The sequence below is a fragment of the Protomyctophum parallelum genome (genome assembly GCF_964188405.1).
Source record: "Protomyctophum parallelum genome assembly, chromosome: 9".
NCBI lineage: Eukaryota > Metazoa > Chordata > Actinopteri > Myctophiformes > Myctophidae > Protomyctophum > Protomyctophum parallelum.
Genome location: NC_139706.1, coordinates 6,315,708 through 6,325,285, shown reverse-complemented (window position 1 = coordinate 6,325,285; position 9,578 = coordinate 6,315,708). Strand labels below are relative to the sequence as shown.

Here is a 9,578-nt window from a genome sequence, read left to right as displayed (position 1 = left end):
CGTGCGTGCGTGTCAGAGTTTCAGTGGCCTATGTGTCATTGATATGGCTACATATGAAAGCTATAATTTGCAGCCGGCCTCATTTCCACTGGACACTGCATGAGTCACATGCACACACACACACACACACACACACACACACACACACACACACACACACACCCTCTTGCAGGGAGGCGTTTGTTTGGACGTGTTTTGTCAAACAATTAAACCAAACAACAAAATGACATTTCCTCATGCATGGTAGTGTGTTCCACCCTTTAGCCAGGAGGCTAACGGTTAATAACACGCACGCACGCACGCACAACACAGCAACAGTGACGGCAGTTAGTGGCTATGGCAACATATAATACACAACAGGTTCTCTCTCTCCCTCTCTCTCTCGTAGTGGCACTTAAGGTGTCAAAAAGGAACGTGCATTAAGTGCTTGCTGCTGTTGCTGTGTGTGTGTGTGTGTGTGTGTGTGTGTGTGTGTGTGTGTGTGTGTGTGTGTGTGTGTGTGTGTGTGTGTGTGTGTGTGCGTGCGCATGCGCGTGCACGTGTGTGTGTGTGTGTGACGTGTTTGTGTGTGTGTGTGTGTGTGTGTGTTTGTGTGTGTGTGTGTGTGTGTGTGTGTGTGTGTGTGTGTGTGTGCGTGCATGCGCGTGTATGCGAGCATTTAGTGGCTGTGCGACTCCCTGACAGAGGAAGTGGTTTGTTATCGGTGTGCATACAGTGTGTGTGTGTGTGTGTGTGTGCGTGTGTGTGTGTGTGTTATCAGTGTGTGCATACAGTGCAGTGTGGGTGTGAGAGGGTGTTGGACAGGCTATCTTTACCGCCTTGAACCCCTCCCCCCCCCTCTCTCTCTCTCTCTCTCTCTCTCACACACACACACACACACACACACAGAGAGAGAGAGAGCAGTCCAACAGCCATATATATCTTTCTGGGTGATGATTATGTTGCATGTGTGTCTGTGACGTCTGACTGTGGGGTTGTAAATAAGACGTGTCATGTTGTAACCACAAGCCCCTTTACACTGCCGGTGAGTAACTCACTACATTCAGGCCTGTATGCTCCACTACTGGACTTAATTCAACCAAGGTTTATGTTTAAGGTTGTTATTGACATTCTGGACGGGAACCCCTTGTGGTGTTTTTAATCATTATCTTATACTTTAGCTATTGAAAAAATAGCAGATCTACAAGCTCGTAGGTCTGCTACGTTTTTAACTAAAATCTTTGCTTCTAGGGGGGGTCCCTGGAACAACATATTTTCAGATGGGGGTCCACGGCCAAATACAGATATTTCTGGGGGTCCTTGACATGAAAAAGGTTGAGAACCACTGACATAGTAGTCTCGGAAACCCAGATGTTTTTATTTCCAGGAGGAAAAAAAAAGTCTGGGTCCGAGTCCATTACAATTCGGCATAGAGTAGCGCAAACGTTGATCACTCTGTTGATTTCTGATCGTCTGCACCTTTGTTAAATTGACGCACACACACTCCTCTCTCTCTCTCTGTCGCTCTAATTCATTAGTCTCCAGCAGCTGCGCACAGTTTCTCCCGGCAGGAGCTGCCTATGCCATAGAAAGCATAGGTGAGTTCCAGGCTACTGACATAGAAACATGAGGTTTTTCAGAAAACTGTCAGGATTTAGAAGACAGAATCGCCGTCAGTTCTAAATGGGTTAAGGTTGTTTTCGGAGAAGTTAAAAGATGGGTGTGGGAGCGGGGCATTCCCAACCAGTGATTAAATATGTCACTTGAGTCTTTTTTGTACAAAGAATTTACAGTGATGTCTTTATTATTATTTACTATAGTCCTACTAGACCACTTGTGCATGCAGGGGTCAACAGTGATATTGTCATGAATTGGTACCACCTGTACATGTTTATATTTTGGTATGGTAACTCTTCCAAATCAGTAGCTTAATGCCAGTTATCGCCAGTTAGGCTATATGTGATCACACCATAGAAAGAAAAAAAAATCATTGCATGGATGCACCTGGGATGTATCCTCAGTGATGTATCCCACGGTCATCTGGGTTTCGGGTCTCTCGAACATCATACCCCTCCGGGGTGATCAAGTCCTGACTTACGTCCCACTATAGCTACCCTCCCATTAGGGAAAGACCAGGGCCATACAATCCGTTGCTCCGGCTCAGTGGGTTGACTCCTGTCTGGGCCCCTCCAGGACCTGTGCGTTGCACCAGTGGTGGATTCCTGAGCCGCAATGGTTCTGCAGGCTCCACCTGGGCAACGGTGGCGACCGACCTATATAATATATATAACAATATTTACGAGGCAACAATTTCCAAATTTCATCATGCTTTAAGTAGCATGGGACATGCCAAACTAGGGGGTTTTCCTGATTCTGAATCCATTCCAAGCATTACGTTTTGCACAAAACACAATCCTAAAAGGGCTAAAAACTTCCATAGCCGCGTCATCACAAATGTGATTGTAATATATCGGGTTCTCAGTAGTATTATTGAAAGGACACGGACACAGTGCTAGTGTTAGATGCCTGGTTATTTACTGAATGAAAGCGGGAGCAAAACATGGGTTTGTGCACATGCGCAGTGTGCTGGAATGCACACAACAACAGTTGCCAACAGGGGGAGCCCTAGTACAGCATAATATATGTATTAAAGCCAATACATTACAGTCCTCCCTTTTATATGAAAGCTCCCTTTAAGTTCTTGTTTACCAATCAACTCAACAACAACAATTGACTGTCAAACAACTTAACCTCTGTTTGTGCAGCTGGCAATAACAGCCTAATAAATTCTTCTTTACTATAACTCTCAATTAACATTTTTTTTTACTGTAATAAAGGAATGTCTTTAAGCAAAATGAGTCTTTGTTGACCCTAACTGACAAGGGAGAGGTAGACTGCTCCACCCTTGTATACCAAGCCAAAAAGGGATTATTCTGCCCTTGACTTGACTTGGTTCCCTACTAATCATTGTACTTGCATGTCTTCATGCGCACCCGGTCCGGGTAGCGGCGCATGGCAGGAGTGCTGGGCTTGACAGGGCTCTGCTGCGGAGTGCTGGGCTTGACAGGGCTCTGCGGCGGCGGTGTAGAGCTGTCGCTGCTACCAGGTGTCCATGCAGGTGTTCCTGGAGTCATCCGCGGCGGGTGTGTCAGCCCAGGAGTAGACTCACAGTTCCACTGAGGCAGAGTAGAGACTTGGCTGGTGAATGGCTCATTTAAGTCTCTGGGATGCGTTGTGTGGTCTCTGGAGTTTATGTGTTGCAGATCAGCTTCCTTAGAGTGTAATAGGTGATCGATATGGACGGAGCGCTCTCTAAATCCATCGTTGATCAGGTACGTGACTGGTCCAAGGCGCTTCACCACTGTGGCTCTCAACCACTTCTCCTTCCCCTCACGAAAATTTCTCACACGAACCAAATCACCCGGGAACAGGTGTCTCAATTTGGTTGTGGCTTTGTCATGGTGAACCTTCTGTTGAAGCTGTTTTTCCTCAACAGTTCTAGCCAGGCTCGGTTTAAGCAGGCTGAACCTGGTCCTCAGTTGACGTTTCAGGAACAACTCCGCTGGCGAAACCCCCGTCACTGCGTGAGGTGTGCTCCTGTACATCAACAGGAAATTAGCCAGCCTATGTTGCAATGTCAACTGCTGAGACTCTTCTCCAAGAACTTGCTTCAGGAGTGCAGCTTTGACTGTCTGCACCGACCTTTCAGCGGCGCCGTTCGACGCGGGATGATAAGCCGGCACCAGTGTCTGCTTGATACCGTTGCTCCTCAGGAACTGTTTGAACTCACAGGAAGTGAATTGAGGTCCGTTGTCACTTACGACCTCCTCCGGGAGACCTTGAGAAGCAAACAGGTTGCGTAGAACATCAATGGTCTTTGCCGATGTGGTGGTCTTCATAGGCATGACCTCCAGCCATTTAGAGTGACTGTCCACAAGTACTAAGAAGTACTGCTTGTCTTTCTCACAAAAGTCTATGTGTACTCTCTGCCAAACACGTTCCGGCCACCTCCAAGAGTGCAACGGGGCTACCGCTGGCAGCCTTCTCAATGACTGGCACGCCCCACAGCTCTGTACGGTTGCTTCAATGTCACTGTCCAAGTGGGGCCACCACACATATGACCTGGCCAGTGCTTTCATGCGGCAGATACCCGGATGTCCGGTGTGTAGGTCACTTAGCAGCCTCGCCCTATGTGCGGGCGGCACGATGACCCTCATTCCCCACAGTAAACACCCTTGCTCTTCAGACAGTTCAGTTCTCCGGGTGAAGAACGGTCTGAGAGTCTCATCATCAACGCTGTCGGGCCACCCATTTAAAGTGAACTCTCTGACTTTGCTCAATACTGGATCCTTCCGTGTGCTGTGCGCTATGTCTCTGGCATGCACTGGCAGGTCATCCACCACAGAGAAGTAGAAGATGCTGCTTTCTTCAGCTGTTTTGTCTTTGTCTGGCCTCGGCAGCCTGGACAAGGCGTCTGCGTTTGCATGATCTGCTGATTTGCGATACTCAATGTCGTAGTTGTAGGCCATGAGTATTAGTGCCCACCGTTGCATCCTCAGAGCAGCTAAAGTGGGAATCGCTGACTTGGGCCCCAGGATCGCCAAGAGCGGCTTGTGGTCAGTAGTGAGGATAAACTTTCTCCCGTAGAGATATTTATGGAACTTCCTCACTCCGAAAATGATGGATAGAGCTTCTTTCTCTATTTGGGCATACTTGCTCTCTGCATCCGATAGAGTGCGTGACGCAAAGGCAATCGGCTTTTCTTCGCCATCTTCCATGATGTGTGAAATCACCGCTCCCACGCCGTAAGGGGATGCGTCGCAGGCTAGCCTCACTGGCTTCTTGGTGTCGTAGTGTACAACTACTTTGCTTTCTAGCAACAGTTTCTTGGTCTTTGTGAACGCTCCCTCGCATTCCGGTGTCCATTTCCAGGGACTCTCCTTCTTGAGTAGCGCATGCAGGGGCTGTAACAGGGTGGACAGACCCTTCAGGAAACGTCCATAGTAATTTAAGAGCCCTAGAAACGAGCGTAGCTCGGACACATTTGTGGGGCATGGAGCATTGACTAGAGCTTCCACCTTCTCATCTGTTGGGTGAAGCCCTTCACTGTCCACCATGTGGCCCAAATACTCCACTCTGCTTTCCATGAACTTGCACTTGGATCGTTTTACTCGAACACCATACTTCTCTAGACGACTCAGGACCTCCTCCAGCTTTTTCAGGTGATCTTGTCTTGACCCTGCTGTGATTAGAATGTCATCGAGAAAACAGGTCACATGGTCAAGACCCTGCAGTATTTGATCCATCACTCCCTGGAAGATGGATGGTGCACTAGAGACACCATAAGCGAGACGGTGGTAGACATATAGCCCACGGTGAGTGTTTACAGTGAGGTATTTTTCTGAATCCTTATCCAGTTGTAGTTGCTGATAGGCATGTGACAAATCCAATTTTGTGAACAGTTTGCCTCCAGCCAATGTTGCGAACAGATCTTCGGTATTCGGCAGTGGATATGTTTCCTCCTCCACGCTCTGGTTTATGGTAACTTTGTAATCACCACATATGCGTATTGACTTGTCAGCTTTTGGGACTACAACAATTGGCGATGCCCATTCACTTCTGTCCGTTTTGGAAATTATGCCCATAGCTTCCAATCTGTCCAGCTCTTTTTCCACTGGTTCTCTGAGGGAATAAGGCACCGGTCTGGCCTTCCTACAGATGGGCTGTGCATCTGACCTCACTCGAATAGAGGCTTTGAACTCCTTAATGATGCTGGGGCCTTCTTCAAACACAGCTCTGTGCCTCTGTAACACGGCCTCCACATCCGGCACACTAGCACCACCTGCTGCCTTAACAACGAATATTTCCCTCCAGTTCAGTCTGATTGTATCCAACCAGTCACGCCCTAGGAGTGCTGGTCGATCACCCTTCACAATCACCAAAGGTAATGTTGCGGTCTGTTGCTCATATGTTGCATTCACATGCACTTGCCCTAGTGTGGGAATTCGTTCCCCAGTAAATGTGGACAGTCTCTGACGGCATACTTCAAGGGGTAGATGAGATAGGCACTCTTCATAGAAAACCTCAGACACTAATGTTGCATCTGCTCCAGTGTCTAGCAGCATATCCAGACCCTTTCCTTCCAGCATCACATGCACATTAATGCCACGCTTATTACTAGAAGCTGTAAACACAGAGCACACTCCGAGCACTGCATCTTCATCATCCTCATCATCATAATTCCTGTGTGCTTCCTGCTCGACATAGTGTGTCTTTTTGCTCCTACACATCCGTGCGATATGGCCAATTTTAGCACAATTGTGACACTTTTCTTGCTTGAATTTGCATAATTGTGCAGCATGCTTACCGCCACATCTGTAGCAAGGCTGCTGCTCTCGGGCATCGTCATTTCTAGGTGCTGGTTTGAAACTCTGTTGAGCACTGTTGCTCCGCGATTTCCATCCGCCTTTACTTTGTTCCATGTGCACCTTGTTTACTGTCCCTGTGTCTTTCATGTGCCCTGAAAATTCTTGTGCATTGCGTGTTGCCGTCTCCATGGCCAACGCTGTATCACAAGCTGTCTTGAACGTAAGCCCTGCCATGGATAACAGTCTTCTTTGCACTTCCTCCGACTTTAATCCACTTACAAAACGGTCACGTAATGCATCATCGAGAAATGCGCCAAAATCACAGTGTGTAGACAGTTGCTTCAATGCTACAACATAATCAGCATTAGACTCGACGTCATGTTGGTTTCTCTTTTGGAACCGGAATCGTTCCACAATGATGAGCGGTTTCGGCTTGTAATGGTTACCGAGTGCCTCACACAGCTGTACATACGTCTTTGTACTGGGTTTGTCTGGGCTGACTAGATTCTTCAAAAGTCTGTAGGCATCAGCTCCAATTACTGACAGGAACACACTGACCTTTTTGTTATCCTCCACACTGTTTGCGGTCATCCACATGTCCAATCTCTCCAAGTAAGACTCAAAATCCTCCTGTCCTTCTTTATATTCGGCTATCGCGCCTATTTGGAACGACGCAGCCATTGTGTCAACGTGTAGTCTCGTCCGTTTATTTTCCACAATATACGTTCTTCAACTTGTCTCTCGTCACAGGGATCCTCTTTGAGCTAGAAAATCCCATCCACCTCGTCGCCACTGTAATATATCGGGTTCTCAGTAGTATTATTGAAAGGACACGGACACAGTGCTAGTGTTAGATGCCTGGTTATTTACTGAATGAAAGCGGGAGCAAAACATGGGTTTGTGCACATGCGCAGTGTGCTGGAATGCACACAACAACAGTTGCCAACAGGGGGAGCCCTAGTACAGCATAATATATGTATTAAAGCCAATACATTACAGTGATGATGAGTTCATCACATTTGGGCAAGTGGGTCTAGTAGGACTATAGTAAAATAAAGTAATTGCCATAAAGTTTGGTAAAAAACAAACGGCATATTTAGCCACAAAAATAGCAAAAATCGTTAAAACGAAAGAAATAATTCATCACTCATCTTTTACGTTCTCTAATACACTAAAACATGAACCTCGGTTGGAGAAAAAAAGAGTTGTCCTTTAACTCATTCTGAACGGGCACCCATTTTGGTGTCAGCATCATGTTATGCTTTAGCTATTTAAAAATAGCAGATCTACAAGCTCATATCGCGCCACCGAGTGGCGCGATACGAGCTTGTAGGTCTGCTATTTTTGAAAAATCGAAGAGCAGTGTGTGTCCAGTGGAAAACCTCGTATGAATCTGATCTCAGGTCAGAATGGGTTAAGTCCTTTTTTGGAGCATTATTATACTATGGAATCTATACGCTTCAAGTTTGTAGATCGGCTATTTTCAGCAGAGTGTGCTTTCTACTAAGTTTGAGGCCAATCCTGTTTATTTTTTTATTTCATGCAAAATACTTTGACTGTCTCTGTTTGGATGTATGGGGCTGTCAATCAGATAGGACTTTTCTGTTTGGATGTATGGGCTGTCAATCAGATAGGACTTTTCTGTTTGGATGTATGGGCTGTCAATCAGATAGGACTTTTCTGTTTGGATGTATGGGCTGTCAATCAGATAGGACTTTTCTGTCTGGATGTATGGGCTGTATGAGGGCCACATATGATGGCCACACAAAGTTGGTAAAGCATGGTGCAAACTTGTCTTCGTTGGTTTATTTTAGTTTATATTTATTTTCAGCATTACTACATCTACATGCACAATTGTGGTGATACAATTGTGGTGATAAAGTTACAGACTGGAGTGCACATCCATATGTCATATGTTGTCAAATAAGTTGTTTTATCAGGAGTTATTTAATGTTTTTCTTCTTCTTCTTCTTCTTCTTCTTCTTCTTTCCGGTTTTATGGCGGTTGGCAAACCTTTCAAGGTGCATTACCACCACCAGCTGGACTGAATATTTAATGTTTTTGTTGTGAGTACTGGAGTTTAAATGGCTGGTCACAGAAAGAAGTGCCAGCTGCTTCAGATTGGACTAATTGGACTGCACCATGTTGTCCCCTTTGCATTGGGGTTGGGCAGGGATTTAGGTTTGAATATATAATGATTTTGAAGAAATGCATTTTGATATTTCATTTTAATTATGTTTCTTTTGTTTATGATTTAGTGACGTGTTGTAGTGTATTATGTTGTAGTGATTTGTAGTACCGGTATGTTTAAATGTTATATTTTGTCTTCCCCTGTGTGCCAATGGTGGTTTGATCACCCACTATATATGTTCCCCTCATGGCTCATTTTGGTTAGTTCAGTCTTGATGTAAGTTCAGTTTGTCCTCAATGTTTTTAGGCCTAGAATTAATGCTTGATATTTATTATTTTGTCATGTTTTCATGAGAAAATTAAAGACAAAAAATACATTTTTAAGAAAACCATACAAGAATCCTGGTGTCTCTCATTGCCGACCAACTCTGGTCCCTGACAGGCTGTCAATCAGATAAGACTTTTATGTTTGGATCAGATGCATGGGCTGTCAATCAGATAGGACTTTTCTGTCTGGATGTATGGGCTGTGTGAGGGCCACATATGATGGCCACACAAAGTTTATTTGAGTGTATATTTATTTTCAGCACTATACATGCATAAAGGTCTACACACAACACAACCGTTTGAATGACACTGTTTATTACAATTGTGGTGATAAAGTTACTGACTGGAGTGCACATCCATATGTCATATTTTGTCAAATGCCAAGTTGTTTTATCAGGAGTTATTTAATGTTTTTGTTGTGAGTACTGGAGTGTAAATGGCTGGTCACAGAAAGAAGTGCCAGCTGCTTCAGATTGGACTAATTGGACTGCACCACGTTGCCCCCTTTGCATTGGGGTTGGGCAGGGATTTAGGTTTGCTGTGTGGATGTATGGGGCTGTCAATCAGATATAGGACTTTTCTGTTTGGATGTATGGGCTGTCAATCAGGACTTTTCTGTCTGGATGTATGGGCTTTCGGTGTCAAGAAAATGAATAAAATCTGCACTTCCAGTCGAGTAAGAGTCTTTATTAATAAAGATAGTGCTCCGCAGCAGCAGTCATACCCAGACAGACAAACGCGTTTCGGCGCGCAGGCCTTCGTCAGTGTCAAAAT

At 45.5% G+C, this 9,578-nt stretch overlaps 1 protein-coding gene across 4 annotated transcripts in view; it reads left to right on the top strand.

Moving 5' to 3' along the window:
• The window catches only part of rap1gap2a (RAP1 GTPase activating protein 2a), a 101,266-nt gene that overhangs the window by 63,983 nt on the left and 27,705 nt on the right, over positions 1-9,578 (top strand). The window contains exon 1 of one of the 4 annotated variants that reach the window (XM_083774058.1): positions 931-1,024. The exons of the other annotated variants lie outside the window; for them this stretch is intronic. The gene's annotated coding sequence lies outside the window, so the exon portion shown is untranslated. Of the gene's footprint in view, positions 1-930; positions 1,025-9,578 lie in introns of those variants that run through there. 4 annotated transcript variants of the gene reach the window in all.